We start from the raw sequence: 8,625 nt of genomic DNA on the forward strand, positions 1-8,625 counted from the left end.
TTCCTCATTTTCCAAAAATTCCTCTTTTTGACTTTTTTCCTGCAGAACCATCACTGAAATGAGATGGATTAATACTAATCAGGGTGTTCACCTGACCTTATATAGCCAATATGTGGGCATGGCAAGACGTTTCCTCATGTGGGACGTGCGCGTGCACTGCTTTATAAATCCAGAAGTTTTTTTGTGCCGCATTTCCCGTTTTCCGTACGTGCGCCACCTGTAGTCATCGTTGCTACGCACAGTTTGATAAATAAGGCCTCAAAGACCTGATCTAGTCAGTTCTTCTGGGTGGGGGAGGGGATTACGCAGCTTCTAGAGTTTTTCCATAGACTGTATATGAAAGATAGACGGAGCCTTTGGCAGTAAAAAGTGAAGCCTATGTGGAAGTGCATAAAACTGCAGTTCCTCCTTCATCCACTAGGGGCTGCAAAACAGAGCAAATCCCCATAAGGTGTTTCTCAATTCAGGGTCTGCACACTTCCAAGTTCGGTTTTGTCGGCTGCATACGTCATAGTGACCAAGATCTGTCCCAGTTCAAAGGCTCCTCCCAGTCCGCCCTTCGTTTGGCTCCAGATCAGCTTAAAACGAAGGCTACCAGAGATCCATCCTAAGCGCCCTCTCCTATCCCAGAATTCATTGCGTTCCTGATAGAAAAGAATGAGCAGCAGAGCGCCGGTGTAGGTACCACACCAGCCAGACCGTTTATTTATCTATTTCTATGTATAAACACACATATTTGTCCCAGCAGAAAAGCTGGGAGGACATTGTGTCCAATAACCACAATGGATTTCATTCCAGTCGTCTTCAGATGTCTTCGTCTCCTTTCATTAAAGAAAAGGCTGAATTTATTCCAGTCACTCAGATAACTGAAGACTGGAATAAGGAACAATAATTAAACATGTGCTAAATTATAATCCTGTCATATAAGACGGTGTCATTTAATGAGTTAAAGGAACAAACAAACAAATTGATCCTGGACTAATTAGAGCATTTTTCTGATGAACAGTTGTGATGAACACAAAATACCTGTCAACAGGTGCAGAAGTCTGACTGGGAGGAACAGAAAACACCTGACTGGACTGGAAACATCACAGGATTGTTCTACTGAATATTCGTTTATGACTGATTTATTATTTTATCATGTTTGTTTGCTTTTTAAAAGATCTTTCTGTTGAATCAGAATTAGAAAATAATTTCATGATTTTCATCAAACTTTTATTTATTATGACTTTAGTCAGTTTCATCTCATTTCCCAGGCAGCAGTTTTCTCCTTCTTTAATGGGAGGGTATGAATACATATGAGGACGACTGTATATGTGTCTAACCAGGATTATTTCCCACTGAAGTTAACGTGAGCTTGACAGGATGAGCTGTCAGCCAGAGGAGAGCTCGTCTAAACCGCCTCATGTTGCTCATTTACACACAAAGGAAAAGAAATATCATTTAAACTACTGCCACCATTTTCTGTCATTTAAATAAATATTTTTGTGTTTTTTATGGAAGAAAGGGGTCAGTATTTAGATAAATTTGGAATATGTAGTTGCTAGGCAACGGTGGACTGGAGCACTACGGGTAATTCTGGTACACTAGATAGGCCGTCTCATTTTACTGACAGGAAGCTCACTTCGGTGTGTGCAGACGACGTAGAACACTTCTTTGCCGTTGCAGTCTGCACACTTGGAAGTGATCAGAACCTGAATTGAGAAACACCCGATGACTCCCATGTTAAAAAAACCGACTTCACTGCAGAAATAAACATGTTTACAGCAGAAATAAACATGTTTACAGCCTGGTACAAAAATCCATTTTAGGTTTAATAGGCCAGGTTTACCTTCATGACAACTGTGGGGGAAGTGAATTTTTTTCTAACTCGTCCGTTTAAAAGTAATATTTAGGGGCGTGTCCTTTTGATTGACAGGTACCCGATCTCCCGCTTCAAGTCAGAAGAACGTAGAACAACCACGGTTTTTAGCCGGTTAACAACGTGACTTAGCTTTAGCCCGCTTACCTCCGTTAGCTGGTTAGCTCCTGTTATCTCCGGGTTAGCTCGGTTAGCTCTTAGCTACAGAAAGCTCGGAGTTCGCTCGATGTCAATCATCCACCATGACGCTCACAGCCCCCCTCTCAGCTCCACCTCTTTGCCCATATTTGTATTTTCCGGGCGAGACGACATGCATGATGCTGCCAAGATGGTGATGGTAGGAACCGCCCACCGAGCTTCAATTCAGCTCTTCAGAAACCAACGGGTGACGTCACAGAGGCTTCGCCCATCTTTAATATACAGTCTATGGGATTTTTTTCCCGCCAAGATTGCGCTCTAATCCCCAGGTCCGTTCTCTATTCCAAGACAATCTGGTTTCTTTTTTTTTTTTTGTCTGGTTTCATCATCATCTCGGGTCTCCTATTGGAACACTTTGTTCAGAATCTGGATTGGATAAAAGTCTGGTCTTTCCCACACAAATATTTTCTCACTTATAAAGTAAAAGAAGTTTCTTTCAAATGAATCCACAGATTTTATCCAACCAAGCGCTATTTTAAGAGATTCAAACTGAGGTTGATGTTTCTTGTTCCTTTTGTAAATTTCACCCAGACTTCTACTCACCTTTTTAGGTGAGTAGAAGTCTTCTGGAATGACATTGTTGCACTGATCTCCAATAACCTCAAACCAGGTTTCCTTCTACATTTTGAAAATGTTTTGTTTGGTATCATTTTAAGAAGAAAGATTCCCCTGCCATATTTCTAATAAACCTGATCCTGTTTCTCACAACGTTTCACATTCACAAAAAGTAATGCATAGAAAACCACATTTTAATCTCTTTATAAAGGATGTAAAAATGTATCTCGATACAATCTGACTCAAAAAAACAGGTATTTGTAACAAATGTAATTTAATTTTGTAACTCGCATTTACCCTATTTTTCATTAATCTTTTTTTTAATGTTCTTTTTATTCATTTTATTTTTTCCTAGCAATTCTCTTTCCATTAATGTCCTATTTCCCTTTTCGTACAATTATCTTTTGCCGTCTTCATTTTTCCATTTTGAAGACTTGTAAATTCTGTAAAAGAATTGAATAGAAAATAAATGGAAAAAATACAATCTATGGGTCTTTCTGGGCGGGGGAGGGGCTTACACAGCTTCTAGGGTCTAGACATCATAGACACAGACGCCTCATTGAGCGCTGGAGAGTGAACCAGCGTCTCCGCCATATTGGATGGGTCGCCACCATACTGGATGGGTCTCTGCTTTCGAGTCAACGTAGTTTCCCTACATAACTGTTTTCTGTGGACCAACACGTATATATTACACACAACCAAAACATGGTGCACGGTGGCACAGTGGTTAGCACTGTGGTCTCACAGCAAGAAGGTCACTGGTTCAATCCTTGGCTGGGGAGGGGTTTGGTCAGTGGCCTGTGTGGAGTTTGCATGTTCTCCCCGTGAATGCGTGGGTTCTCTCTGGGTTCTTCCCACCATCCAAAGACATGCATGTTAGGTTAATTGGTTACTCTAAATTGCCCCTAGGAGTTAGTGTGAGTGGTTGTTCGTCTCTCTGCGTGGCCCTGTGATGGACTGGCGAGCTGTCCAGGGTGTACCCTGCCGGTCGCCCAAAGCCAGCTGGGATAGGCTCCAGCTTCCCTGTGACCCTGAATTGGATTAAGAGGTTTAGAAAATGAATGAAACAAACAAAACACTTAACTGGTTTATAAATAATGTTAACACAGTGAATAATCTAATAAATTTTATGAGGTGTTTATGGAAAAATATATTGATGCTTCACAGAGTTTTACATGGTGGCATTATTACCTCCACCAAGGAGTTCATGTTTTTACTGGCTTTATCTGATTGTCTGATGGTGTTCAAGATAACTAAAGTTCTGGATGGATTTTCATGAAATTTTCAGGACTTGTTGGAAACATGAAATGGAAGAACTGATTTAATTTTAGTGGTGATCCGGATCATTGTTTGGATCCAGGAACTTCTTAAAGGCAAGTTTACGCTGTTTTTTTCTGGGTAACTTCTGAATTGCATGGTTTTGATACAAAACATTATTTTCAGACTTTGTACAACTGTATTTCTATACTGATAAATTAATAAATGTAAATAAATGAGTCAACACTTCTCTGTACATCAAAAGGAAAATCTTTATTCATCAGAAAACAAGTGGTCATAAACAATCCCATTGATCCCCAGACCACCATCCAGCCGGTCCAACCAGGTGACCCCCCCCCCTCTTCCAGCAGGTCAAACCAGGTGACCCCCCCCCGACGCATCTGGCTGCCTGAAAGCACAAGAGTCATCATTCCACAGCTCAGTCTGTGTTCCGGGTCTTCAGTCAGCCCGTGTTCCGGGTCTTCAGTCAGGCTGGAGGAACCAGTTCCACCAACCTGTGCCAAAGTCCCGACTTTCTCTCCCAATCCTCAGATTCTGCAGCAGAGGAGACCAGATCTGCCACAGCAGTACTGGATTGGGTCAACACCACTCCCATTGCCCCATGCTGAACCCACCTGCAACCACTCTGCACCTCCTGGACCTGGACAGGGACCTCCTCCTCCTGGACCTGGACAGGGAGGAGGATCAGTAGGAGGACAACGGGACCATTGCTCCTCATGCAGCCGTGCTCAGACAGGAGACCTCACCACGGTTGTGTCTGCATGATGTGTTAAAACTCCGTCATCACAGCACGTCTCCAGCTTCACTCCATCTCTCACCTTCACCACGCCTTTGTCGGGACGTCCACCTTCACCACGCCTTCGTCGGGACGTCCACCTTCACCGGGACGTCCGCCTCCATCCTCGCTCCGCCTGGAACACAAGCCTACATTCAGAACCGGGTTTCAGCACCACACCAAGCATCTCTGTAGGGGGGGTGTGCAGCCCTGCACTAGGCCGGACCCGATGGGGGGCAGAACCGGCCACTCTCGCCAGGCTGCGCTCTGCAACAGCTCGGCGCAAGCAGATTCTAAAACAGAACCTGCAGCGCTGAGACCAAGTCCAGAGACTTCCTCTGCCAGCTCCGTAACACCGAACCAGTAACAGTACTGGTCAGCTGACTGGGAGCTGGGACACGGCAACACGTCCCCCACTCACCCGGAGATCACCTGGGGGTCCGCATGTGGAGCGACACCTTGCAGCTCCACATCATGGCTGACAGGCGGCGTTCACATGAGAAGCGCTGCAGGGAGACGAGAACCATCAGTCAGAACCATCGACTGATACACAATCAATCGTTTGCTCCACCCAGCAGGAGGAGTTATACCACCACAGTATGGCTGCTCGATGATGACAAAAATTATAATCAGAATTATTTTGACTGAAATTGAGATCTGGATTATTTAACACAATTATCAAGTATTTATAAACAACGCTGCGTGTCGTGGTGTTGTTCTACGTTCTAGACTCCATGTCGTACATTATAACCGTCTAATGTACGGTTCCGAGTTGTTTAATCTGCTTTTACTGCTTCTATAGGAACTATTTTATGTTGGCCTGGCTGTACGTTTTATACCAAACTGCTGTCAGGCTGCAGTGCGTTTCTCTCATTCACCTGTTAAAAGACGGCTGATCTGAACCAGCTGGTTAACGCGTTGCTATGGTAACGCCCCGTAACGGAGGGATATTACAGTGTTTAACTGGCCGAACTGTGTATAGGAAAATAATGCAGCCAGCTGTCACTGACAATAGTATAAACTATGTTTAGGTGAACTTCCACAACCTACTGCAGTTATTCTACATGGACCTGCAGCCGGAGCCGACTGAGACTGGCCGCCTGGGAGTGCTTTAGGACGGGAGAGGCTCCCGCTGCTCCTTCCTTACAGTAACTGCAGAACAATATGTGCCTTCAAGTCAGTCGCCACAACACCAGAAAAGTCTCTAATAACTCCAGTAAAAGCTGCTAGATTAGTCGCTTTTAACAAAAAAAAGTCTCCAGATTTAGTGAGAAAGTCTCCAAGTTGGCAACAGTGTCTGAATGAAAGCAAAGCGGCTGTGGGAGGAGTTTACAGCACAGCGCTGCAACGCCAGAGACGCTCGATTAGCAGCTGAAGACAGCAGGAGAGGAAACTGCAGAGAGAAAAATAATCACACCCTTTTAGTTTTATCATCGTTGGAAACCCAGATCGTAGTTCAGATTAAAACCAAAGTAAAGGCCCGAGGTGCTGCAGGAGAAACACGTCTTCATCTTCCTCATCAGGCTGAGCTGTTCTCGCGCCTGGCCCCACCAGACCCCGTCCTGCTGCTAGTCAGCGCGCGCCTACACGCCGGACCCCCCCACGAGGCAAACCGCGTTTTTCCGTCCCGGCTTAAAAAAAATAATTAAAAATTATTTTTCTAAAGCAGTTGAAAAGAAACTTCAACCTTCCGCTGCTGTCTGTAAAATAGAGAAACTCCAACCTTCCGTCCCGCGTTGCGGCGCGAAGAGAGACCCGAAGCAGGCGAAAGCTAGATATAAAGCGACTGCCGCGGTGCATGATGGGAAACCGGAAATGCTAACAAAGATCGTTGCAGTATGTAATGTGTCACTCTGCTACATTTTCGAAACACCGTCTCTCATCTCCTTTGTGTTGCTCATTCCCTCCATTTATCTGGTCACGTCCTCACAGCTCAGAAACAGGAGTACTACCGGAGAGGTTACTCTGGGTGTTTCTTTATTTTCCTTTACTGAAACAAGAACAAAGACGGGCTTAGTACAAAACCAATTCAAAGACATGTTGATATGATAAAAAGAAAAACTGAGCTTAATAGACATCCAAAAATAGACATCCAAAAAAAAGTTCTTAGGTTTGAAAATAATGCATAAGTTGAATCAATCAACATTATAAGGCCAAAAACCTGTGTAGAAAAAAATAAATAAAATACATAAAATAAAATGAACAAAGAACAACGAGGTCTCATGAAAATTCCAAGTGATTTCAAGCGATTATAAATGTACAAAGCACGTTTTGAATCAATGCATTTCACAGCTTTTTTCCAGATCCAACAACTCATTTCTATCTTATCTTCAATTGTAGTCTAATAAATCCAAAATCAATCTAATATTGTTATGAATGGACCTATCTTTCAGAAAACCAGATTGTGTATCGCTTATAATTTGTCCAATACCTTCTTTTAGCCGATTTGCAAAAATGAATGTCAATAGTTTATGATCTACATCCAGTCAGGTAATTGGTCTTAGATTATCAATTCATCTCTTATCCTTTCCTGGTTTGGGTATTAATGTTATCAGACCTTGTTTCATGGTTGGAGTCAGCTCTCCATGTTTAATACATTAAATAACAGCTCCTTAATATCTATCCAGAAGAACCGGTCAAATTCTGGTCAGCCCGTCCTGACCTGGCGATTTCCCCACTCAGATCTTCTTTTCCGCAACTACTAATTCTTCCATGCACATTTCTGAATCACAAACTTCCTTCAAATCCAAGTTAATCTGCGGCATAAATTATTGAATGTATTATGTATTAATGTATTATTCTGAAGCTCTGATCACATGAACATCTTTGGATAAACTGGTTTGCATTTCCAGTTTTTTTCCCCATTTTCAGATAGCATTATTTATGAAGTACAAATTTATTTTCTTTTGAACTTTGCTTTTGATGTAACATTTTGCATGAATATGATGTAACCAGTAATTTTTAATTTTTTTTTACTTTTTCATTTTTCTCATGACATTGTTCTGAACTGCTAACCTCAGTGTAAAGAGCTACATTTGATTTCATTTATATTTCCAAATTTTTCACTCTTTCTTTTTATTCACACATATAATTTTTGTTTTGGAAACTCATTAACTGTGTGACTTTTCTACTCGGACCAAAAAAATCGAATAAATCTTCTAGACTGAAATATGAGTCGAGAAAAGCACCCCTTGTGGTCTTTTACGAGGTGATGGAGGAACAGCGGAACGAGGCCTTTGGGGTCCAAACCCAGAGTGACCTCCGCTCAGATCCAGATCTCCACACATGGAGGTCATTCAGCAGATTGATCAGGTGTAGCTTCATTCATTTTCTCTGCTTTAAGCAGAACATGGTTTGCGGTGGAATTCAGCTCCATGATGCATGTGAATATAATGATAATAATAATATTATGAAAATAAAAATGATATAATATAATAAAATTAAATTAAAAAAAAAAAAAAAAAAATTTAAACCATTTCTCCCGACCGTCATCATGAGTAATGTGAGATCGCTAGCTAACAAAACAACACCAGTCTGAGACAAAATAGAGTCCCAGTGCTGTGGAAAACCTCCTGCCTTGTTCCAGTGCCTAAAAAAACCCAACCAGCTGAACCAAGTGACTACAGACCACTTGCCCTGACATCTCACATCATGAAAGTCCTGGAGAGACTCTTACTGGCTCACCTCAACAAGCAAGTAAACACCTTTCAGGACCCATTCCAGTTTGCATATCGTAATGGACTTGGGGTTGAAGATGCCATCATATACCTGCTCCAGAGAGCACACTCTCATCTGGACCATTCAGGCAGCACTCTGAGGGTCATGTTCTTTCATTTCTCAGTGCTTTTAATACCATTCAGCCTGCTTTGTTGTGTGAGAAGCTCCATAAATTCCAGGTGGATACCTCCACAACCACCTGGATCTATGACTACCTCACAAACAGACCCCAGTTTGTGAG

The 8,625-nt window shown here is 42.5% G+C and overlaps 1 long non-coding RNA gene across 4 annotated transcripts; it reads right to left on the reverse strand.

Annotated features, from left to right (window-relative positions):
* Nucleotides 1-4,221: 4,221 nt before the first annotated feature.
* Nucleotides 4,222-6,416, reverse strand: LOC306763566. Of its 4 annotated transcripts, none has more exons than XR_013771524.1 (5): nucleotides 6,355-6,416; nucleotides 5,089-5,173; nucleotides 4,711-4,803; nucleotides 4,507-4,559; nucleotides 4,222-4,280 (listed from the first exon to the last, which is right to left on the reverse strand). It is a non-coding gene; the product is annotated as an uncharacterized lncRNA (long non-coding RNA). The 4 variants fall into 4 exon arrangements; XR_013771525.1 differs by having other exon boundaries at nucleotides 4,248-4,426; XR_013771526.1 differs by having other exon boundaries at nucleotides 4,248-4,559.
* Nucleotides 6,417-8,625: the final 2,209 nt, after the last annotated feature.

This window comes from Telmatherina bonti, assembly GCF_933228915.1.
Source record: "Telmatherina bonti genome assembly, chromosome: 12".
Taxonomy (NCBI): Eukaryota; Metazoa; Chordata; class Actinopteri; order Atheriniformes; family Telmatherinidae; genus Telmatherina; species Telmatherina bonti.